Source organism: Pseudophryne corroboree, chromosome 1, assembly GCF_028390025.1.
Source record: "Pseudophryne corroboree isolate aPseCor3 chromosome 1, aPseCor3.hap2, whole genome shotgun sequence".
Classification (NCBI taxonomy): domain Eukaryota; kingdom Metazoa; phylum Chordata; class Amphibia; order Anura; family Myobatrachidae; genus Pseudophryne; species Pseudophryne corroboree.
This window is the reverse complement of record NC_086444.1, coordinates 214,404,909-214,431,013: the sequence shown is the minus strand read 5'-3', so window position 1 is coordinate 214,431,013 and position 26,105 is coordinate 214,404,909. Positions and strand designations below refer to the sequence as shown.

The following is a 26,105-nucleotide window of genomic DNA, read 5'->3' as shown; positions in this document are numbered from 1 at the left end:
CTAATTTTTATGTGTATATATTATGTGTTATTGTGTATATTATGGTGTCTTTCTGTGAGACCCCTCTCACATGCAGTGGGGATCTTTATCTTATTGCAGTTTGTGGACAGGGCGGGGCAGACCACTTTTGAACCAGTCTCTGTGCAAGTAATCTGACCCCACTGCTTGCTACTGTAGCTCTCTCTCTCTCTCTCTCTCTCTATCTATCTCTCATACAGACTGGAGCTAATACATACTGTACACTGTTAAGGCTATTGTGTTAGACTGTGTAGTTTTTAAATGGTAATGCCTGCAGGAAAATAGTCTCATTATTCTGCTTGTTAGTACAACTATCTGTCAAGCAGGTACACTGTATGGTGCGAGCTGCAGCTTATTGGTTAGCCTTTGCTTTGTTTCCCTAGGATAGTACTTAGGGCCATAGGCCTGTACGATTCAGGGTACAAGAGTGACACACCTCCCAACATTCACAAGAGGTAAAGAGGGACATTTTGCGCGTTGCCGAAAAGGGGCATGGCCTGTGAGAAAGGGGGAGTGGCTTTGAGGGCCCCCAGTCCTTCTGCCTCCCAGGAATAGACACTGTGCGCATGCACACAGCGTCTATTCATCTCTGAACTGAGCAGCGAGTGCAGGAGCATCCCAACTGCCCCCCCCTCCCCCCACTGCGGGACAGACCCCCCCCCCCAATAAGAAAAAAACGGGACTGTCCCGCGATAATCGGGACAGTTGGAAAGTATGGACTGACACATACTGCTGCAGGTTTATGCTAAGAGAAGGTCTCTATGTTTACTAGACTATATGGACTGCTAGTCCATCCTTGGGGTAAATTTACTATGGTGGGAGTTTTTTAGAACTGGTGATGTTGCCTTTAGCAACCAATCAGATTCTATCTATTATCTTCTAGAAGCAGCTTGATAAATGTTAAGTAGAATCTGATTGGTTGCTATGGGCAACATCACTAGTTCTAAAAAACTCCCACCTTAGTAAATTTACCCCCTTGTGTCTGATATCTTGGTATTGCACTCCATTATTAGGCATAGCTGTATGTGTGTCTGTCGAGCCATATTGGTGTATCCACCCCCCCATGCCCGTGTTTGCCTGTACCTATTATGGTACAGCATCTATGACATCTAGTATACTATATACTTATAATGTGTATAACTGTTATTCTATTCCTTTTGGAGTTATAGACACTATCAGCAAAGGGGTATGCTACCCTTCTCAGAGTCTATTCTACTACTCATATTAGTGTATGGACTATGAATATTCACTATAGCAGTGGTTCTCAAACTGCGGTGCCTCAGGGCACTTGCAGAGGTGCCTTGGACTGGTGGTCCGGGACCAATTCAAATTATATATGGTCCATGTACTAGGCAAAACCAGTGCTGATGTCTGGCAATCATAGATATATGTAGAAACGCAGAAGCAAATTTTGTCCCTTACCACACAATGGAATCTAAGTACAATTTAAATTAATTTAATATTTCTTTCTAAACGTCTCAATAAGAAAAATTTGACCTAGGGGAGCTGTGAAAAAAAATTCTGACACTCTAGGGCACCATGATTAAAAAAAAAAAAAAAAAAAAAGTTTGGAGACCACTGCACTATAGTTATACTAAATCTTCCTGCTCACCCCTCCTACGGAGATGACAAACGTTGCCAGTATCTCTCCCTGCTTTTCATTGTGACATTCTACAGTATTTGAGACCGGATTCGTCAGGAAACTGTGTGCCTAATTCAGACCTGATCGCTAGCAAGCGATTTTTGCACTGCTGTGATCAGATAGTCACCGCCTACAGAGGGGAGTGTATTTTAGCTGTGCAAGTGTGCGAACGCATGTGTAGCAGAGCTGTACAAACAGATTTTGTGCAGTCTGTGCAGCCCAGGACTTACTCAGCCGCTGCGATCACATCAGCCTGTCCGGGACCAGTATTGACGTCATGAACCCTTGCAAACGCATGGACACGCCTGCATTTTTACAGAAACTCCCTGAAAACGGTCAGTTGACACCCACAAACGTCTTTTTCCTGTCAATCTCCTTGCGATTGCACATGCGAACGGATCCGTCGCACAAACCCATTGCTGAGCGGCAATCTGCTTTGTACCTGTGCAACGTGCCTGCGCATTGTGGTGCATACGCATGCCCAGTTTGGATCAGGTCTGAATTACCCCCATTATCTGGGATCCTCAACTACTTAGTAGATAATCTTCGGGGACACTATGGGCTTTGAGAAATATAAGTAAACATCCCACTCCAGTAGCATCTATCAAGGATATTATCTGAGGTGTATTATGGGAACATTTATATAATAGAGATGCTCACATTCACACTTTCTGGCGGTAGGTTTATGTTAATATGTGGTAGATAATTCAAGAGGTTTTCAATTTTTCTCTAAATTTCCATAAGTTTGGCCTATCAGGTATTTTACTGCACTCTATTACAATTCTGCCATACACTGTTTCTGATGCTTCTCTTACTCTGTCCCTCCTTAGAGGAGAGTCACTATCTTTCTAAGTCCATTCCAGTTTTAGTAATTATATTGTGGTATGGGACCATTCATGTGATTATTATAGCTTCACATATGCACTTCCATAGGGAAGTGGTACACAGGCCCTTAGCATTGGTTGTACACTGCATTGGTCTCATATATCTACATATATTCAGACTCAATATACACTATTGGTAATTCTGGTTACAGAGCTGTATCCCTCGGTTTGTTCTGTGATTCAGTTTTGTTTAGACTGAGAGTTCCTTTCTCCTCTCATGTGTGTTGATGACAGTATTCTGGCTAGCTCTGTGGGCTATTGTTATTCTAGGAAGCATAGAAGGTAGTGTATTCTATAACCATACATCTCTCAGCTGACACCGCTGTTAAGATGCACTAACAATATTGGCAGTTTTGTCTACACAGGACGCCCTTTCTACTATGGTAGTTCCAGGCCAGTGATCAGGATGTAAAGTTTTGGGTCTTGAACAACTGCGCCAAGACTTTAGACTCTATGGCCTGAAGGTGCTTCAGTCTGACACGTTCAAAACAGGTCAGTTCCTCTCCATGGACGTTTGCAGGTAAGGTTTTCCTCCATGTGTATGCGCTCACTCTTCCACAATATCTCTTATTTTCCTGAACTGAAGTTGACAGAACTCTACTGGTGACTCACTTAATGGCCGTCACCGTGTACATATAGCTATGGTTTGAAGCTGACTATTTTAACAGTAGCATCTGTTGGGCAGTCCCCTAGTTTTTCTCTGTTCTCCGGTATGGTGTAGAGAAATTGGATTACTAGCACTGGAGTGAGAAATGCCACACCAAGGATAGAAGAGACAAAATTAACAAAGGGACTCTTCTGTGTTCACTCTGTTGTCTCGCTGCTATGTAACAGGGTTTTTGATCTGCAGATGGTGGTTTCTACGACTCTACATGCTACTCTTGGCAGGTCATTTTGCCACTTGTCATTGTTGGAGGTTGGTCTTTCAGGATTCTTTCTTCTACTCTTGCCTCACTGGAAGGACAGGTGTCCAGGACAGGGTTTGCTGGTGTATGGGTGAGGGTTGCAGTCCCCTCACCCCCTGTGTTACCTCCTTATTTCTCCTATCAGGGGTTTGTGATACCCTGCAAGGGTTTTTACGTCTAGCCATATGTTCTAACTTGGATTTCCTTCTAGAACACTTTTTTCGCTAGTTTTCCAGCGGGTGTCTTTCGCTTGGTCCGCTCTTGTATGCCACAGTCGCTCGCTCAAGGTTTTCCGTTACCTCTGCGAATGCAGGTTTTGGGTCAGAGTGAGAACTTCATGTTCTTTTGACTGTGCGAGAGCACACACAGACAGCAGCATTCTGTTCTTTTTACAGCATATTCTCCTAAACAGCCATTTTTCCTGGGTGTGTCCGGTTGTCCCTGATTTTCCAACATATCCCTTAAACCATAGCATTACTTTTTCAAGCTCCTGTTTGATTCCTGAGCTTGGTACTGGATCTTTCGTTATCTTCTTGTAGTCAGCCTGTGGTTGTTACCATAACAGCTGGAGCGTTTTCGTTCCAGGATGCCTGTTGAGGCCATGTTTCCTGCAGCACATTGTTCTACAGTAGTTTTCGCTTCCTTCTGATTCAGGTCAGTCCAGAAGTGACTAGGTGTGCTCCTACACGTGGTACCAGCCCATCACTTCTTGGTCCTTTGGCCAAGCTTGGGTGTAGTATCTGTTCTTATCAGTTTTACTATCTGATACGCCCCTCTCTGGGGCCTATTTATTAAAGGGAATTTTAGAATAGGGAGATGGGTGTTAGCGTCGAGAGGTGCGCATCCCGACCATTGCTTAGGAGCCAGGACACTGCGCCTCCCGCTGACCCCCGCCCGGCACCTAGCAACGCGTGGATGCTGGGCGCAAAGCCTTTCGGTCCCTGCCTGGCGCCTAGCAACAGGTTGACGCCTGGTGCTGGGAGCCGCTAGTTTTCTAGCAACGGGGATGCCAGGGGCAGACGGTGTTCCCCGTTGCTGGGTAATTAATGTACTCAGCTGTCTGTTAGGTACGTGCAGCAGGGCAGCTGCACGGCATTGTTAATTAGAGGTTTTAGCAGTGCAGCACCATTTATATTCTTCCCCAGCTACGGGACCTTACCCTTCTTGTGGACACTCAGGAGGAAAATCGTAGGACCCAGACCGTCTTATCACCTGCTCCAAGGGAACCTAAACTGAACCTCCCATATAGGTTCTCTGGGAACCGTAAACAGTTTGTGAACTTCCGGGAGAGTTGTAAACTATATTTCATGCTCAGGCCTTACTCTTCAGGTTCAGAGACCCAGCAAGTGGGAATCGTAATTTCCCTGTTGCAAGGTGACCCACAATCTTGGGCCTTTGGCATTTCGGCAGATCACCCCAATCTGCATTCGGTGGATTCCTTCTTTAAAGCCTTGGGAGTCCTCTATGATGACCCAGATCGGGCAGCATCCGCGGAGGCCCAACTTCGTTCCCATAAGCAAGGGAGAAATTCTGCCGAGATATATTGTACCGAATTTTGCCGATGGGCCAATGACTGTGGGTAAAATGATCCGGCACTTCGGGGTCAGTTCCAGTTGGGACTAACAGAGCAAATTAAGGATTTTCTCGTCCAGTATCCTTCCCCGGCCACTCTGGATGCACTTATGGAGTTAGCCATCAAAGTGGATAGGCGGATCCGGGAACGGCGAATGGAAAAAGAGGTTCCCATATCTACCTCTCGTTGGACGGTGCCAGAGGTTGCAGGGAGTATTGAGGAACCCATGCAAATTGGAGCTTTCCGCTTGATGCCTTAAGAGAAGGCGAGACGTCGCAGTCTAGGACTGTGTCTCTATTGCGGGACCAAGGGGATCTGGCGAACACTTGTCCGCAGAAGGCGGAAAACTAGTAGACCCGAGAAATTAAGGTAGATTTTTTTCAGGTCTCTGTTCCATCTCCCTGAATAATTCTTTATTATTACCTATTAGGTTAATTACCCTTTCTGGTCCAAGTGAAGTAACTGCTTTTGTTGACTCCGGAGCTGCCGGAAAGTTTATGGATTTAGAATTTGCTTGTGCCCGAGGAATTCCTATGGAGAATCTGTGCCCACCAATTTCCACCTGCGGAGTAGATGGAGGTCCTCTTCAAAATGGTCGGGTTAGCACCCGGAATTAGGCCTTCCAATTTTTTGTTGGAATATTCCATTGTGAAGCGTTGTCTTTTTTTTTTTTCTTGTACATTGGGCCTAATTCAGACCTGATCTCTAGGCTGCGTATTCGTACAGCCTGCGATCAGGTCTTTACTGCACATGCGTATTTACCGCAATGCGCAGGCGCGATGGTCTGCAACGACGGGGAGTGCGGGTAACCGATGGATGGTGCGAGAAAAGCAATCGCAAGGTGAATGATAGGAAGAGGCCGTTTGTGGGTGGCAACTGACCGTTTTTAAGGAGTGTCCAGAGAAATGCAGGAGGGATCAGGCATTTGGAGGGAGGGTTTCTGACATCAGGTCTGGCCCCGATCATCACACTGGAAGAGTAAGTCCTGGTCTGTGCAGTCTCTGCACAAACTTTTGTTTGTGCAACTGTCCTGCACATGCAATTGCACCCCTGCACAGCAATTTCCCCCTCCCCTTGTAGGCGGCAACTACCTGATCACAGGGATGCAAAAAACGCACCCTAGCGATCAGGTCTGAATTAGGCCCATTGTCCTTTAACTCCAGTAGTTCTGGGCCTGCCCTGGCTAAAAGCTTATAACCCAATATTCAACTGGAGTACAGGAGATCTTGTTTCCTAGGTCACAAAATGTGCAGCCAAATGTCTGACATGCTGATCTGCTCAGCACTTCCAATCCCTGAAGGGTTGCCAACCCATTACATGTCTTGGATGTTTTTTCCAAACAACAAGCTGAATATTTGCCTCCTCACCGTCCTTATGATTGTACAATCAATCTTATACCTGGAGCTAGATTCCCTAAAGGCCGCCTCTACGCTCTGTCTTTGCCCGACAAAGCTATGGAGGAATACATTCGGGAGAGTTTAGAAAAAGGCTTTATCAGGCCTTCTAAGTCACTGGTGGGAGTCGGGTTTTTCCTTGTTGGGTAAAAGGATGGCTCATTACGGCCATGCATCGATTACAGGGGCTGAATAAAATTACAATCAAAAATTCATAACCATTGCCTCTGATCTCCGTCTTATTTGATCAGCTCAGAAATGCTACAGTTTTCTCTACGATCGATTTGCGAGCAGCATACAATCTCATTTGGATCCAACAAGGGGGCCAGTGGAAAACCGCATTAAGTATCCACTCTGGCCACTACGAGAATTTGGTAATGCCTTTTGGATTCTCCAAAGCCCCTGCCATATTCCAGGATCTTATAAATGACGTTCTTCGAGAATTCCTTGAAAGATTTGTGGTCGTTTATCTTGATGACATTGATCTACTCCGCCTCACTCAAAGAACACCGAACTCATGTAAAAGCAGTCCTCACCAAGCTCAGGGTAAATCATCTCTATGCAAACTTGGAAAAATGTGCATTTGAGGTTGAGAAGGTGGCCTTCCTAGGATACATCATCACCTCCAAGGGATTTTTTATGGACCCTAAGAAACTTCAGGCAATTGTGGAATGGGTTTGTCCCTCTAATCCAAAAGCTACACAACTGTTCCTCGGTTTTGCAAACTACTACAGACGCTTTATTGATTCATTGTCTTCAATTGTAGCTGCAATTGTGAGTCTAACCAAGAAAGGTGCGGATACTGCTCATTGGTCACCACAGACGGTAAAGGCCTTTGAGGACCTTAAAAAAGCATTAATCTCTGCTTCTGTCGTCCAGCATCCCGATACAGATTTGCATTTCATTGTAGAAGTGGATGCCTCCGAAGTAGGTGTTGGAGCTATTCTTTCACAAGAGGATCCAGTCAGTCATAAGCTTCACCCCATGCTTTTTTCTTTCTGAAATTTTCCCCTGCTGAAGTCAACTATGATGTGGGAAATTGAGAGCTCTTAGCAATCAAATGTGCTTTGGAGGAATGGAGGCACTGGCTGGAGGGAGCAAAACATACAGTAACCATATTCACAGACCAAAAAAATCTAGTCTATCTTGAATCTGCTAAAAGATTGAACTCTTGGCAAGCCAGATGGGCGTTGTTCTTTGCTAGGTTCAATTTCGTAATTACCTATAGAGCTTTCTGTCTAGCCATAAAGTCGCTAAGCTTCCGGAGCCCATTCTCACCCCAGGATGTATTCTTGCTGGTCTAACCATGAATCTTGCCTCCCAAGTACAGTCAGCACAGACGCAGGGCCCATCTGAGACTCCTTCAGGACTCCTGTTCGTTCCAGAGAAACTCAGAGCAGCTGTGTTATCGGAGTTCCATTTTAACAAGACCTCAGAAAAATCCAGGGGTTAATAAGACTTTACACCTTCTCTCACCCTCAGTATGGTGGCCAACTATCAAGACAGCCGTTCAGGAGTTTGTTAGGGCCTGTTATGTCTGTGCCAAAAACAAGTCTTCTCGTATTCTTCCTTCTGGACAATTACTTCCTCTGTCTGTACCCTCCAAGCCATGGACCCATTTGTTAATGGATTTTATTGTGGACCTGCCAAGATCTTCCAAATGCTTGGTCATCTGGGTAGTAGTTGATCATTTCAGTAAAATGGCTCATTTCATTCCCTTTTCTTAACTGCCTAATGCTAAGGACCATGCCTCATTGTTCATTCAACACTTTCCGTATTTATGGATTACCACAAGACATTGTCTCGGATAGAGGCTCTCAATTCGTAGCCCATTTCTGGAGGTCTTTTTGTGCGGAACTGGGGATCAATATCAGTCTCTCGTCAGGGTATCATCCACAGTCCAATGGCCAGACAGAACGGGTTAATCAATCTTTGGAGCAATATCTACAATGTTATATCTCTAAATACCAGGATGATTGGGTTGACCATCTACCCTTTGCAGAATTTGCGTATAATAATTCTGAAAATTCTTCAACTACTATGTCTCCTTTCTTTTGTGTTTCCGGTATTCATCCTAAGTTTAATACTTTCACTCCATCACAACAGTCTAGTTCTTCTTTTTCCCCCATGCCTCACCTCAGGAGGATTTGGAGGGAAGTACATCAAGCCTTGGAGGATGCGGCAGCCCGGTCTAAGAGATTTGCTGACAGATTTCGGAAACATTGTGCTTTCAAAGTAGGAGACATGGGCCCTCATTCCGAGTTGATCGCTCGCAAGGCGAATTTAGCAGAGTTGCTCAGGCTAAGCCTACGCCTACTGGGAGTGTATCTTAGCTTCTTAAAATTGCGACCGATGTATTCGCAATATTGCGATTACAAACTACTTAGCAGTTTCAGAGTAGCTTCAGACTTACTCGGCATCTGCGATCAGTTCAGTGCTTGTCGTTCCTGGTTTGACGTCATAAACACACCCAGCGTTCGCCCAGACACTCCCCCGTTTCTCCGGCCACTCCTGCGTTTTTTCCGGAAACGGTAGCGTTTTTATCCACACGCCCCGAAAACGCTGTGTTTCCGCCCAGTAACACCCATTTCCTGTCAATCACACTACGATCCCCGGAGCGATGAAAAAGCCGTGAGTAAAAATACTATCTCCATTGTAAAATTACTTGGCGCAGTCGCAGTGCGAATATTGCGCATGCGTACTAAGCGGAATTTCACTGCGATGCAATGAAAAATACCGAGCGAACGACTCGGAATGAGGGCCATGGTGTGGTTATCTGCCCAAAACATCAAGCTCCGCCAGACATCTAAGAAACTGGGTCCTCATTACATTGGACCATTTCAAATCATCCAATTAATCCTGTTTTCTGTCTGCAATTACCCAGATCTTTGAGTATCAATAATACCTTCCATTGCTCTTTATTTAAGCCAGCATTTGTTTCTAAGAAATTTAAAGTGTGAGGTTTCAGGAGACCTCCAGTTATGATTCGGGGACATCAAGAGTTTGTTGTTGAAAGAATCCTGGACTCCCAAGTTTGTGCGGGTTCAAGTACATTACATAGTTCATTAGTACGTAGTTCATTAGTTCATTGGAAAGGTTACGGTCCTAAGGAGAGAGCATGGGTACCTGGAATGTTCCTACATGCTCCTGAACTAAAAAAAAGGTTTCTTCAAGAGATTTCCCCAGAAACCGGATTTTAGGGCTTTCTTAACCCCTCTTCAAGGGAGGGGGTACTGTTAGCGCCAGGAGGCGTGCGTCCTGGCCGTTGCTTAGGAGCCGGGACGCAGCACTTCCCGCTGCCCCCACCCGGCGCTTAGCATTGCGTTGATGCTTAGCGCAAAGCCTTCTGGTCCCTGCCCGGCGCCTAGCAACAGGCTGACGCCGGGTGCTAGGAGCCGCTGGTCTCCTAGCAACTGGAACGCCGGGGCAGACTACATTCCCCATGGCTGGCTAATTACTGTACTCCGCTGTGTGTTAGGTACTTGCAGCAGGGCAGCTGCACAGCATTGTTAATTAGAGGTTCTAGCAGTGATAGGTGCATCACCATTTAATTTCTTCCCCAGTACACTCCCAAAACGCTGGTGATAGTTCCTGCTTTTGTGAGAATCTGTCAGCTCGTGTGAGAACCAGTCTGCTCATGTGAGAACCTGTCATCATGTGTAAACCCGTGATTCTGAGACCTTGCCTGATCTGATCCAGGTTGCCATGTACTCAGGTTTTGGTGCAGAGTTTCCACCCAGGCACTGTCTTGCCAACATTTATTCATTTATATTACGGTCTTGTTGTTCCTAACACCCTGTGCATTGTTGAATGTACATAGTCATTGTGTTTTTATCATATTCCAACCTGTGCAGAGGTTATCTCTCTCTGGTGGTCATTCCGAGTTGTTCGCTCGTTGCCGATTTTTGCTATGCTGCAATTTGTTGCTAAATGCGCATGGTACGCAGCGCGCATGCGCTTAGTTATTTAACTAAAAACTTAGTAGTTTTGCTGTTGTCTTTGCGGAGCTTTTCAGTCGCACTGCTGATTGGTGAGTGATTGACAGGGAAGGGGTGTTTCTGGGTGGTAACTGAGCGTTTTCCGGGAGTGTGCTAAAAAACGCTGGCGTGTCAGGGAAAAACGCGGGAGTGTCTGGAGAAACGGGGGAGTGGCTGGCCGAACGCAGGGAGTGTTTGTGACGTCAAACCAGGAACTAAACGGACCAAGCTGATCGCAATCTAGGAGTAGGTCTGGAGCTACTCAGAAACTGCAAGAAAATATTTAGTAGCAATTCTACTACTCTTTCGTTCGCTATTCTGCTAAGCTAAGATACACTCCCAGAGGGCGGCGGCCTAGCGTTTGCAATGCTGCTAAAAGCAGCTAGCGAGCGAACAACTCGGAATGAGGGCCTCTCCGCAAATAAGTGCAGCGGCATCTAGACAGGGTTCAGGGAACATCTCACCGTACTGCAACCTACTCTTGCCCAGCCTCTAATAGCCACCTTGTCTATACGTAAAACTTGAGGGCATCTGAGTACGAGGCTGACCTAACCTGCACTGGAAAGGCAGCTGCTATAGGGAAAGTCTTTAGCTGTAGGAGGCTAAAAGACTGCTGTGCAAGGGTAATTGCGTAAGTGTCACCCAGAACCATCGGATAGCCGGTAGCACACTGTAGTCCACGTAACAATGGGGGAAAGGTTTTCTCTTTTCACTCCACACCCTGATATTGCAGTACTTCTAGGGCTGGTACACACTGCTTATTGTGTTGGACTCCCTAGTATTGGTAGATGTCCACGATGTGAGGGATAGGTGTCAGGGGTTAGTGCTCTCCTGTCGCTATCCCTTCCTCAAGGATCGGGCTGAGATTCACATGCTTATGATGGTAGTTGGCCACTACTGGTCCTGCCTTCCACTCTTCTCAACCATTGTTTTTTCAGTTTGTTGGCTGTCTACTGTATTCATTTTCACCGTCTCTGGCCATGGTTAGCACTCTTCGCGTGTCTCTTGTACTGTTTCTATGTGCACATCAGATTCCTTGGTTGTGCTTTCTCATTCCACCAGCCAGAGCTGGTTGTCTCCTCAGTGATCCCTTTTTGGATGGCTCTTCACTAATCTGTTTTCCCATGTTTTGACTCTGCTCGTTCTGGGCATTCCAGGGGGTCCTAGTGGGCTGCCAGGTGGAATGCTTCCGCTTCTAAATTTTTCTCTGTTTATTTTTGGTCCATGGTTATTAATTGGTCTGTTCTTGGGCTTACAGATTTTCCGTTACCTTCTTGATTAATGCAGGTCCTAGTTCAACTCGGCCTGTTCGCAGGGGTGTTGGCTACATCCCTATCTGTTATTCAGGGTCTAGCGTATATTTCCTTGAAGAACACTGTCTGTATCCTCCCGACTACTGTTTAGTTTGGTCATAGGGTTCTGTGATTTCTCAGCGCCTTCCCACCCAGAAGGTTAACTTTGGGATGTCCCCATTGTCTATATGCTCCAGTGTCCCCTAGTAGATGAAGGAGAAAATAGGATTTTGGTACTTACCGATACATCCCTTTCTCTGATTTTATAGGAGACACTGGACGCCCTCTCAGCACTGTTTCTTACAGCTGTATTCCCTAGTCATTGCAGTTGGTTGTCTGCTGCATCTTAGTTGTCGCAGCGTTTCTCATTGTTCAGTCTCTGGACTTTTTGCTTAGTTGGTTCCTAAACTGGGCTTGGGGGGATATAGAGAGGGAGGAGCCAGCTACACTTCCTGAAAAAACGTAATGTGCCAGACTCCAATTATCCACTCGTCTATACCCCATTGTCTATATGCTCCAGTGTCCCCTATGGAATCGGAGAAAGGGATTTATCGGTAAGTACCAAAATCCTATTTTCCCTAAAAATATGATTTTCTGTTAAACTGACAGTGGCTAAATGATTATTTTTTATGGACATTTAAAGAGGAATTCAACAATCCATAGATGACTGTTGGGAGGTATTATCAAAAAGTTTATTAGTGGAAATGTATCTGGATGATAGATCTACACTGTCTAAATAGACAGTCAATAGGTTACCCCATATTGTCAACATGCATTAGGTTGACAGCGTCAAAAGGTTGACAGGTAAAAGGTAAACACTGCTTAAGGTCGACAGGTACAAAAGGTCCACAGGTTCAAAAGGTTGACATGACAATGGTCGACAGACATATGGTCAACACAAGATTTTTGGGGGGTTTTCACATATTTTTCAACTTCTGCTTAATTTACCATCCATGTGAACTACTATTAGGAATAGTAACCTGTGCCCAGCGCAGTAGCAGCAGAGCGATGCACCTTCTCGAAGCACGGTGAGCAAAGCAAGCCCATAAAGGTCTATGTTTGCTATGATTGTGGTCCCATATCATGAAACAGAAAATAACAGGGGAAAAAATGAAAAACTCGTGTTGACATTTTCTGTATTTACCATTTCCATGTCGACATTTTGACCTTGTCTACCTTTTGTACCTGTCGATCTTTTCTAATGTTTACTTTTTCCATGTTGACCTTTTGACCCCATCTATCTTTTGACCATGTTGACATAATACATGTCGACCATATGGGGTCAACCTAATGACTGTCTATCTAATTACAGTATAATTCTATCTAAATACAAGATAATTCTTCTATACCATACCATAGTGATAGTGGAACAATCAACAAATTCATGTAAGTCATGACACTAATTCAAATGACACGTGGGACATGTTGTATAACGTATATGAAAGGTCCACTTCAAACAGTAACCTATTTCTCCAGAGGAAGTTCTGTTAAATGAGGCAAAGAAAAACTGCAAGTACACAGTCATTCCTATTATTATCTATTCCGGTGGTCTATCAATTGATCCTATTCGAAAAACCTTTGGATGTTGATTCATAAATTAGTTACTAGATAGCTGATCCACATGGGCAATCCAGAACGTTACTATTTCTAGCTGATTTGGAAATTATTATACTCCATTCCCACCCACACATTGAAGTCTCATTTTATACAGACAACTCGTTTTATTTTCTCTATTATTAGGTTATTATAGTTACAATGGGCCATTATAGTTAAAATATATAGTTAAAATATAGTTATATACAGATTAGTGTAAGAATTAAAATATAGGTTGTACTCGATGGACATTTTGTCTTTTTTCAACCTCATTAACTATGTTACTATGTATTAGGTAATTCCCTAACCAATTCCTCATTTTATCCTGGTGGCCTACAAATTGTTCCTTTTGTATTATCAGTTTCTAGACTGAGGGCCTACTTCAGACCTGATCGTAGCAGCAAATTTGTTAGCAGATTGGAAAACCCATGTGCACTGCAGGTGAGGCAGATATAACATGTGCAGAGAGAGTTAGATTTGGGTGGGTTATATTGTTTCTGTGCAGGGTAAATACTGGCTGCTTTATTTCTACACTGCAATTTAGATTTCAGTTTGAACACACCCCACCCAAATCTCACTCTCCATGCAACCCCCCCCCCTCCCTCCCTGCAGTGCACATGGTTTTGCCCATCTGGTAACAAAATTTATGCTACAATTAGGTCTGAATTAGGCACTTAGATAATTGCTGTCATTCCTATCTTCAAAAAAGTTTGCTTCATTAGTATTAAATGCTGTAGAGAACCTTTTCGGAGGTTCTATGTATGCTTTACTTCTTCATTACATACTATTGGAAATATTAGCCGAGGAATCTTCTCTTAAAATTATCAACCTCTCGGGGCACACCCTGACGTTAGAACAGAATGCAGTTCAAAAGAGCTTTAATCGGTTTCAATGGGAAAAAGATACCAGGCTATTCTGCCGCAAATTACTTCTGACAAAATTCTATACACATAAGGAAATGCAACAAGCAGAAAGGTTGATTATATCTCCCTCCTCCTCACTCCAAGGTATACACAATACTCAGGACCATGGTGGGACAGAAGTCTTTGAGGGACTTACCGAACAAGATCAAGAAATGATATCGATTTTAGAAGAACTCACTACGGATAACATTCTAAGGGAGACTCAAGAAAGGGGTAGAACTATCTGCAAGAAGAGATCTACCTTCTTTCCCCAAGATCAAATCTGCCCCGAAGTCAAGATATTCATGAACATGGTCAGTAAAGACCTGGATGAAATACAGACAAGACCAAGATACAAAGATAACCTCACAAAAGCTGAGAGGAGGGCTCTCAATGAGAACAGCAAATGGGAAGAAGTGGTCGTGAAGCCCTCCGACAAAGGGGGCAATTTTGTCCTATGGCCGAAGGAAATGTACGTCCAGGAGGCCATGAGACAGCTTAGCGATCCCGAATGTTACGTCACGACATTGTTTAATCCCACTGATAATTGCAGGTTAACCCTCAACCGACTCATTGAAAAAGCACTGAAAGATGAGGTGATCATGAAACAAGAATGTGACTTCTTACGGGTGGATCACCCCAGGACTCCCACCTTTCATCTTTTGCCAAAAGTGCATAAGAATCTGGATAATCCCCCAGGGAGGCCAATAGTATCTGGCATTGGGGGCGTATCAGAGAAGGCCAGTATCTTTATCGACACCCACTTGCAGAAACATTTAACTGCCCTGCCCTCCTATACGTGTGACACAGGAGATGTTATTGTAAAACTACACGATGTTAAACTGGAAGACAATTATCTTCTAGTCAGTTTTGATGTAGAGTCTCTGTACAGCAGCATTGACCATACAAAAGGTCTAGCTGCAGTAGAGTACTTTCTCAAAATGGAAGGTCCCAGTGAATACAATTCTTTCTTACTGCGGTTACTACACTTTGTCCTCCACAAGAACATATTTACATTTGCTGACGCATTCTTCACTCAAATACGTGGAACAGCCAGGGGTGCAGCCTGCGCACCAACGTATGCCAACCTATACTTAGGTTGGTGGGAAAAGGAGATGGTATTTAGTGAAACTAACAAACCCTTCACCAGCAGGATAATAACTTGGATGTGTTACATAGATGACATTTTTGTCATTTGGGAAGGAGATAACAAACCACTGAAAGATTTCATTCAACGATTAAACAATGATCTGAATCTTAGATTAAGTTATGAGATCAGCAGTGAATCCATTCCATTTCTTGACCTCAGAATCTACAGGGATAAGAATGGAATGCTGGCAACAGAACTCTATAGGAAGAAGACGGCAACAAACAGTTTGTTACTTAGCAACAGCTCACACTTACCTGCCACAGTTCAGAACATACCTAGGGGCGAGTTCTTGAGACTCAGACGGAACTGCTCAGATGATGAGATATATAAAATCAAGAGCAAAGAACTGACAGGAAGACTAAGAGAAAGAGGATACAGCATGAGATGTATCAAAAAAGCAAGCAGTGTCCTTCACACCAACAGGCAATCAATCATCTTTCAGGCGAGCAAGAGATCAAAACAGTTGAAAGAAACAAAAAAACCTGAGATACGATTTGTGGGAGATTTTTTCCAAGAGTGTAAAGAAATTAGGGACATTATCAACAAACACTGGCCTTTACTGTTGAATGATTCTGACTTGGCAAATAATCTTGGTCCAGCAGTAGCAATGAGCTGGAAAAAGTCACCCAATATTGGGGACAAACTGGTCAAAAGCCACTTCTGTCGTTTTCCAAGACGTGAGAATAAAATCAGAGGCACGTACCCCTGTGGATCATGTGCAGTCTGTGAACATGTTGAGACAAGACCTGACATTGTGGACAGGCATAGGAAAGAACTGAAAATGAAAGAGTTCTCAAACTGCCAAACATCTAATGTCATCTACTGTATTCAATGCCCATGTAAAATGTTGTATGTGGGAATGACCACCAGAATGGTCAAAACCCGTATCATGGAGCACATGGGCAATATCAGAAATGTCGAAACAGACTCGATGAGAGTCAGACAAATTACATCGGTAGCAAGACACTTTCAACGCAAACACTCTAAATCCCCCCGTGAACTCAAATTTGCTGCCTTGAGAGATTACGGATGGGCATTAGGGGAGGTGATTCCTCTAGAGAATTGCAAAAATTGGAAAGCAAGTGGATTTTTAAACTGGATACCATGACGCCAAAAGCCCTAAATTAAAATATTAATTATGGGACCTTTCCTCCCACATGATTATATCTCTATACCTCTAACTCTTGCGGTCCCTTACTTCCTCTTGTTCCTCTTCTCCTCTCTCCACTCTATATGGGAGGGAAACTTGGAGAACATATATGTAATAATACCAAAATCCATTAGACGCCTCATTGCTCTTTACCCAATCACGTTAAACCATGCAATGGAAATGATATACCATGTGTCTTACCATCATTATTACCTTTTCTTACAATTTACCATTTTTCTGTAGGGACTTCTATGCCATCTTTCTACTTAGTAGAATACATGTTAATTGCACAACCAACAATGACACAATATTAATATATACCTATTTGAAACTACTATACAGTGACTTATCACCATTACGTGTCTGCTGTTGGCTCAAGTCCAATTCATAAGATCATTTAATTAATTCTTTCATGATATAATAAGTCATATATATCTAGTCACGGCACTTTTCATATATCAATCACACATTTTTTACCCATACTCAACCAATTTAACTGGTATTATTACTTTTATATCACGCCTCACACACATCTCTAAACGTGTTCCTTAATTATCACTATATTATCCACTATTCATTATCTTATTGCGTTCTGTATTATTATATAAATTCATACATGTCCTCTATCTACTTAACACTATTTATGTACACCCTTTTTCATTTACATCACTATTCTTTATGGCTTTCACTCATTCACTTATTAATTTCACAATTTTATAAAAATAAATATATTTAATTTACTTTATATTTTCTTGAATTGTATTATTTCGTATACGTGACCACATCTATTACTAATCCTCTTATGTGAATAGACAATACACGCAAATTTTAGTATATGCATATATGGGTAAGTAAATCTATACTTAGACTAACTTATTACAATAAATACATGCAATTGTATAGTACACGCATATATGGACATATCAGCCCATACCTTGACTTATTTATTAGAATGGATCCCACAGTGCTAAGTCATATAAAATATATTTGCATGGATATAGATGAATTTATATAGACTTATTTATCCCAGGATCATGATCTATGTTTGTCACAAAAATTTACGGTTTAGCTTCCTAGAATACAAAACCTTTCCTTAATTAATAACATTCGTGTTATAAATCTATATATATTTTTTGGGTACTATTTTTACAATTCCCTTACTTATTATTTGGCACCCATACAGGTGTTGAAATGGTTAATCTATAGTCTGTTTCTAGCCTAATTACCATGTTTGGGTCTATCATTGTCTATTATCTCTGTTTAACTACATATATAAAAGGGTTAAGATTATGGTAATAAGACATGGACCATATATGATATTCCAATGTTACTCTTATATGAGTATACTCACGATAAATGGATTGATTTTATTTTTTGGCCAAATATGATTATCAAGGATCAATTGTTTTAACAGTATGATCTCATTAGAAATCTAATTAATGCGTGCACTGCACTTGCTTTAAATACCACCTCCACCCCTATGGCGTCACTGATGTGACCAAGCTAGTTGTGAAACGTACGTCATCAGATCAGCGGGACGTGGCCGTGCACTATCCACTGAGGTGCGTGAATCCTACCCGACCTGGCGTCCGGCTCCCGTAGCGGCTCCTTGCAACTGATGGAGATCTGACACTGCTCTTACACAGGTCACAGCACACTGGCTACGACACCAATTAGGTATTCAGAGCCGCTCTTTCATCCACTGCTTCACATCTACGGCCCCCCTTGCAATGTGTATACACAACAGAGGAGGGGGGATGTAGAGCGTGGACAGCAGAAGCGGCTCGCAATGCTCTTTCCTTTCAGTCTCCAGGTGGACGGCTCTTCCCTGCTCTCATTGATTTCATTCACTGCCCAGGTATTAACCTCGGCACATGGAGCAACAGTAGAAAGGGAAACTGTTGCTATACACCAGGACTCTTTATCTCTCAGCCTATATACTTTCAAGGTGGTTCTGGAACTCTGACTAACCATCTCAGATGTGTCATGCAACTTAATAGTATTTATATATTTAAAGTTGTTTGGAATTTCTACTTAAGTGTCACCATATGTTACATGATTTGTTCCAGCAACCTAAGGGATTATATGTATGGGAATATGACAACTTGATAAAGGTCTCATAACACTGATGTTAATATGATAGGTGATTATTTTTGCCTTGCTATTTCTCGGAAAGTGACTGGTGCATAACCAAAAAGGTTTTTTCTCTGGTGTGTCTGCACAGTTTTTGTATATAATCCTAGAATTTAAGACAAACTGGAAATCACAGCATTTGTGCCTTTTCTCTCTGATCAATTGACCACATACTGGCATTTATATACTTAATAGCTATTTAACTTTATGCGGGTAATAAGTGTTGTTAGGATATGGCTTTCATTGATCTATGTGCTTCTTTGAACTGAAAGTGCTTTATTTTTATTGTATCAGAAATCATATTTCTATAATTACGTAATTTACAGGGTGCTTTCTGTTAATTAATTGTACGCAATTGCTGTCTTACTAAGCACGCTCTCTTATGCCTCTCCTTTCTGAGAGGACCTCGTATACGTGCCTGTCAAATAGACTGTATTGTAGGAAATGACGACGAGAGGACAGATACTATTTGCCAATATATTTTAGCAATTGTTCTTGAACGGTTCACAGCAATAGGAACTGTCAAAATGATCATCTGTTCCTCCTTCTCTCTCTCCCTACTTACAGCTACACATTACTTACTTATTAGATACATTGTGTATAGAGACAGTACACTTATCATCCGCTCCCTCCTATTAATTGATCTTTGAGCCACACCTTGTTTCAATCTTGTGGACACAACAATGTATCTAATTATATCTGTACAGCTATCTTTTTGTAGCTCTGATTAACAGAATGACAGAATAGGTAACTATTCTTACAGGCACATATAAGGGCCAGGAACGCCCTTTAAGATCTATGCAAGGTTCTCTTTCTTTTGAGGCAATACAGAAATCAATACTGTGAATCACACTGAATATTATTGATCCACAGCGCCTGAGGCCATATATAATTTTCAGAGAGTAATTAATGTCAGACTCATGTCTGAGACGGCAAATTAATAAAGTCTCTTGAATAAATAATATTAGGAGCGGTTATAATATTATTAGCTGTAAATAAAATATCACAGCTTAACACAATTCTTGCCCTCACTATATTGGAGAATGTGGATACTATTTAATATCCTAAATTTTGGGCAACACTTTTATGTTTTTCTCAGGCTATTAAACAGACCGCTGTGTCTGATTATAGAGATTTATTTTAATATGTTAAATAAAAGTTAAATCTTAATTTTTTAGAAACATTTCAAAAGAGTGCGCCACACACTAAGCCCTTCTTTTAGTGATAAATCCACTAGAGATTTACACTAATAACCTTCAGAGAAATATACTGTAATTTCAGCTTAGTGGCGCACCTCCAACCCTGCACCAATTAAACTCTAGGTTTCTCTAGCCTAGATAACAAATTCCTTCATTGGTTGGTTTTACAAAATTATACCTATAATTTCCTTTGACCTGTGCATTGTCTTTTAGACTTCATGTCTTTCCCCAAAACATTTATTAAATACTTACCTACTCTCTCTCTCTGAAGATTTTCGAGTAGTACACCACAATCCCGAAAGAGTGTCCAGATCTTCCACATCCTGCCTGCTTCCTAGTGATGGGAATATAATACATAATTCCTAGTGATATAATTCCTAGTGATGTGGAGATAATACAGGGAATCGCGGCAGCTCTATTTTGAGGGGCGAGGCTAAATGATGCAAAAACGCATCATTTTGACACACCCATTTCTCATAGAGCTGTGATTTGTGCAATTTTTCTGCTATAAGGCGGGGCCTAATGAGATGGTAGCCAGGCCTGTGGTGTCTAGTTTCTAAGTACCTTCTGGAGAGAAGACTTAGTAAGTTGGCAAATATGCTTTATTATATAGGGGCCCATTTATCATTGTATATTTCTAGCTTAATCCCTGAAAACACAAATACACAATGGGGGGGTGGATAACCACAAATATTAAGCATATACTGAATGTATAACAGAGCGACTGCAACAGATATCTCTGATATCTGCTGTGATCCCTCCATTCCCGCCTGCAGCCGCATCACCCATAGGTTTTTATGGGGGATGGGATGCTGCCATATTTACCAGCTTCTGGAATTATTCCTGAGATTGGCCCCCTCAGCTACCGCAATCTGAAGATGGCGGCAGCCCTTTGTAGCCTATGGGCTACACATTGCGGATTCAGGTGGCAGAGTGTTCCCTGGGTACCCGCCCTTGAAATGGCCACTGTGCATGTGTGGTCAGCAGAACTGCACATGCGCAGCAGCACTCGGAGCACATTGCAGGGACGCGCTACTTTCAAAGCCTTGGTCCCTGCTGGTGCTCTATGATACATCCTGCTTATTTAATCACATTCCGAAATGCATTTATGGGTGCTAATATCACATCCAGATTGCATTGCAAATGCAATTTACAGGTACACCATCGATTATCCGGCACCTGATGGTCAGGCACCTCTTTTTATCATGACACATCAGGTGCTGGGGGAAGTTATGCTGTGGGTAGGAGTTAGGATGCGGGAGGCGCTTAGATGAGGCTGAGAGAGGTCTTAGATTAGCAGTGGGAGGCTTAGTTAGGCTGCGGGCGGATAGTAAGGCTGTGGTGGGGAGACAGGCTGCAGGTGGGAAATCAGGATGCATGTCCAAAATTAGGCTTTAGGGGACACACTGGATAGAATTAAGCTGCAGAGGTGGGGTCAGGATGCTGTCAACACCACAATAAATGATACCACCGATTTGCGGCAAAACTGATATCCGGCACCCTCGCTCCCATCACTGTGCCAATTAATAATCCGGCACAGTGCTGAAACCGAGGGTGCAGTATTATATCGATGGTGTACCTGTAATAATAAATGGGCTCCATAAAGCCTTATGTACTATGTATTAAACCAATTTGTACAGAGCCCTGATTAATGTCCTGGCAGACTCAGATGAGTTCCAGTACAGTAAGAACTCTGCTTAAAGGAACAAACACAAAGTCATTCAGAAAACAAAACAAGACGTTTACCCTTACATGAAAAAAAAAATGTAGTTCTAGAAATCTGAGCAACAGAGAAGCATCTAAACAAGTGATGTAGAACTAATACACTTAAAGATAAATGGAACTGAATAAACCACTCATATACTCTCTGATTAAATGGTTTATGTCAGTAAGTGCTACAGATGATTAGACCCAGCCAAATCCAAATGCTGTACTACTGTAAGTTGTTCAATAAAGAAAAACAGGGTAAAGCCTGCTGAAGGCCTTTCATACTCAAAGGCATAAAGTATTTATCAATCTTTTTTTTAAACTAGCTGTTCTATCTGTTCTTCGCACAGGAGTTTCTGATTTTCACGGTTGTAAATATAAATGAGTGTTCAAAATTTTGTAAATATATAGGGATGTAAATTTGAGATGTCTTAAGGTAAGTAAATATTAATCCATGGTTCTTGACGTTACCAGAGGAGCACCCGTAGCAGATACGGTAAGAAGTGACAGGACCATTTTTGTAGTTTATTAAATTCTACACACTGGAGGTGTAATCCAAATTGTGATCTGATTGTCTGTTTGGGTGTGATCGATCCCGCAACGCAAGCCACGCATTGTTAATGACAACATTATGTCAACACTCTTTTTGATCCCTATGGGGAGGTATTTTTAAATTCTAATTACGTAGTTTTCCTACTTCCCACCTGCAGAATAAAATTCATGTTCCTAACATATTGGGAAGAGAATTAGTGAGGAGTCAGTCAGTGAGTGAGTGAGGGCGTTCGCATTTATATATACAAGGGAGTGCCGGGCCATCTTGCCTTTTATCTATATATATATATATATATAATGTGAAAACGGATGTAGTTAGTTAGTAGTTTAGTATCAATGGAATGTATGAATTCTCCTCCAAGCCCTTCAGTTTGCTTTTTTTTTTTTTAGAAAGTAAATTGCATTTCTAATGCTTGTAATGGGAAATGCAATCTGTTAAAATTTACCTCAGTCAAAATGTAATAAAAAATTTGCTGAGAGAGACTTGTGAAAATAATGTCATCTTCAAATGGAGTTATTCGGGCTTTGGTCCATCTCACCTACTCCTGATCAGCCCTTCCTGCATGATGACAGGCAGAGAAGAACCTGGATCCAGCTTCTGTGATTAGCTTGTGTGTCAAAATAACAGGCTGATCATAGAGGAAGAAAATATGTGTATAGAATGGAAAAATAGAAATAAACTTAACTACACACAGGGACCGGTAATCACTGCAATTCAGCTGACCCACATATCAGTTGACTGGGTCACAGAAGAAGCTCACTGATAACCGGTCCTTGGGTGCATAAGAGCTTATTCCCAGTTATTTTCTATTATACATCTATTTTCTTACTGCATGCAGCAAGTCACACAGGGGCCGATTCAGACCTGGATGCTGGTACGGCAGCGGTCGCAGGCTGAAGCCTGGTGAAGTGAGCGCATGTGCACACAGTGAGCTGCAACGGCATCAGACAGAGGCGGTCACGGGCAATAATGAATTACTGTAATTGCTCTCAGTGAGATGTGTCTAGATGCATTTTTCCAAAGAGAAGCTGCTAGCTACTGCTGTAAATCATCATCATCATCATCACCATTGCATCTTATTCCACCAGCAACTGCAAGAGATATACAGTACTTCCTGACAGGTGTATAATACATACATATGCATCCAGGTGTACCGCAGTCAATCAGCTACAATACTCTGCCAACAGTTGCATGTCCATTCCCTCCTGTCTCTCCAGTTGTAAAGATTGATGTGTATATGTGACATCTGCCTAGGGCAGTACTTGACAAATTAAAAAAAAATAATCTAGAAGCCAGGATGATAGTGTATTAGCCAGACCACCATCACCCCCCAAAAAAGAAAAACTGAAACCTAAGACCCTCTCCCCCCCCACGCAGCCACATTACTGAGTAGCTTCCTCCCCCACAGGCAAACCAACACCCATGGCCGCATAACTAAGGTACCCTGAGGCAAACAACAACCTCCCAAACACCCCCATGGCCACATTACTGAGCAGCTAACCCCCAAGGGCAAACAACCCCCATGGCCACAAAGCTAAGGGGTACCCCTCTTACTGGAGAGCTCCATGCAGCCAAAGTTTGAAGATGGCAGACAGCACAGCCAGGATGGACAGGAGGAGTCAGCGCAGGCTGGGATGGACAGGGAAAGCAGGCAGTGCAGGCCGGGACGGACACTCGGCACATGCACTCCTGTACATGAATGGCCGCCGCAATATAGGCATGCTCACGAATCTAATCTGGGGCAGATGAGGATCTGCTTCCTCCCTCCCTGCATAATCTGGTAGCCAGGCAGCAAAATTTAGGAGCCATGGAGACCTGGCCCCTTGGATTTGTCGAGCCCTGGCCTAGGGGAGAATGTGTAAACATTTTTGCTGTACATGCAAAGTACAGAAACATGTATTTTATGCAACAGAAACAGGCACACACCCAACTTTACATGAGTTACCAGCAGGGAAACAAACCATAGGCTTTAAGATAACAAATACTCAGCACTAATGAAGCTATAAATAATTTGCATAAAAGTTGCAGAAATTATAGATTATTTCTTTAACAATATAAAAAAACAGTGACATATAAAACCATAAATGAGGTTAAAAGAAACCTGAATGAGGATAGGGCATAGGTGTATAATGGTATAGTTAAGATGGGCATACAATATACAATTATCTACCAGATCTGGCTGATTGATATGAAAATTTGGTAATGGATGAGAGCAAATGACAATTGACCTTTTGCTCCCAAGCAATGGAAAATGGTCAAAACCTGTTCGGAAAATTTGGTTAAATTACGTGATTTAACCAATTTGTCTAAGGTGCTAGCATCCATTATTGTACACAGCAACTTTTTAAATCAGTGTGATTCTTACTCAAGCTCAGCCATATATGATGCCGAAGGCGTGCTTATTTCATAGCGTGACCCCACACCCAAGAGTGGGGTATATCTACTTTATAAAATAGTTCCTGTTGTTACAAAATAGGTCTACGTAAGATAATGTAGGGTGAAACACAGGGCCGTAACTACGTATGTGCCAGCGGTGACTGGCACACAGCGTAGTCGCCCTGGGGACGCAACTGGCAGCGGAATTGTAATTAGTCAAACGGACTCATTACAAGCCGCCTGTGTGTACTGCCTCCGGAGTGAGGAGAGGAGCAGCTCCGGGGGCAGGAGAGGGAGGGGGAGGAGTGAGCTGCAGCAGCACACTGTAATTGGTGGCGGGGGCACTGCAGCTGTTTCTCTCCTTACACATTGGCTGGCCGCCACCGGGGAGCTGAGAGAGAGGAGACATCCCACCCAGCAGCGGCAGCACCTCTGTCGCCTATCCAGAGACCCTGCGCTCCCCCGCACTGGCTGCTTGAGTCCCTCACTTTCCTCTCATCACAGGTAGGGGTGGTGCTGTGCTCTCCGTAGGGAAGGGTCAGTGCGGAGACGCAATGCCCTTTACCTACCCGCCCTGTACACCCTGCAGGTGACCTCTCCGCTCCCCGTACAGTGTACACCTATACATGTGGAAGTGACAGAGAAAACAAGCCAGCGGCGGGAGAGCTGCTGGCGTGTTTTCTCTGTCACTTCCACATGTACTCTGTACGGGGAGCGGAGACTGGAGTTCACCTGCAGGTGTTTACAAGGTGGGTAGGTAAAAGGCAGATGAGAGGTGCTGGGGACACCATACACGCACGCAGGGTACTCAGAACCCCCCACTGGCCGCCGATGCATCAGTGCTGCTGACCGTTTTTCTTTTTCAAGAGAGCACGGGAGCTCAGGCAGGCTATGTCTGCCACGGCAGCGGTAGCGGTATCCATTCCTAAAATGATAGTGTGGGAGGCTGGCCACTGCATGCCTGTAGGGGGAGCTGCAGTTCCTCTCAGGCAGTTCTCGCATGGGGCTTTGAGGAATCTGGACGCAGAGTGACAGCAAAGGAAATAAGGTAAGGATGGACATCAGTGTGTTTACCATCAATGGGGAAACTGATAGTGGTCATCAATGGTAACTAACTGCTATAGGAGACCATTGATGGCTTCTCTCATCGATGGTCATCCCTGTTATTTCTGTGAAAGGCCCGCAGGCCAATCACAGCCCAGGGGCGGGAATTTGCGGTGTCAGGGGCAGAGCTATGCTCCGTGTCCCGTCATCTGTAAAAAAATATATATATACAGTGGGGCAAAAAAGTATTTGGACAGCCACAGATTGTGCAAGTTGACCCACTTAAAAAGATGAGAGGTCTGTAATTTCCATCATAGGTACACTTCAACTGTGAGAGACAGAATCTGAAAAAACAAACAGGAAATCACATTGTATGATTTTTAAACAATTTACTTGTACAGTATATTTTTGTGGATAATAAATATTTGGACACCTATCAAGCAGCAAGATTTCTGGCTCTCACAGACCTGTTACTTCTTCTTTAAGAAGCTCTTCTATCCTCCACTCGTTACCTCACCTGTTTGAACTAGTTATCTGTATAAAAGACACCTGTCCACACCCTCAAACAGTCAGACTGCTACCTCTCCACCATGGCCAAGACCAGAGAGCTGTC

The 26,105-nt window shown here is 43.2% G+C and overlaps 1 non-coding gene across 1 annotated transcript; it reads left to right on the top strand.

Annotated features, from left to right (window-relative positions):
* Window positions 1-4,150: 4,150 nt before the first annotated feature.
* On the top strand, window positions 4,151-4,334 carry LOC134960822 (U2 spliceosomal RNA). The gene has a single exon (XR_010187819.1). It is a non-coding gene; the product is annotated as a U2 spliceosomal RNA (small nuclear RNA).
* The last annotated feature ends 21,771 nt before the right edge of the window (window positions 4,335-26,105 follow it).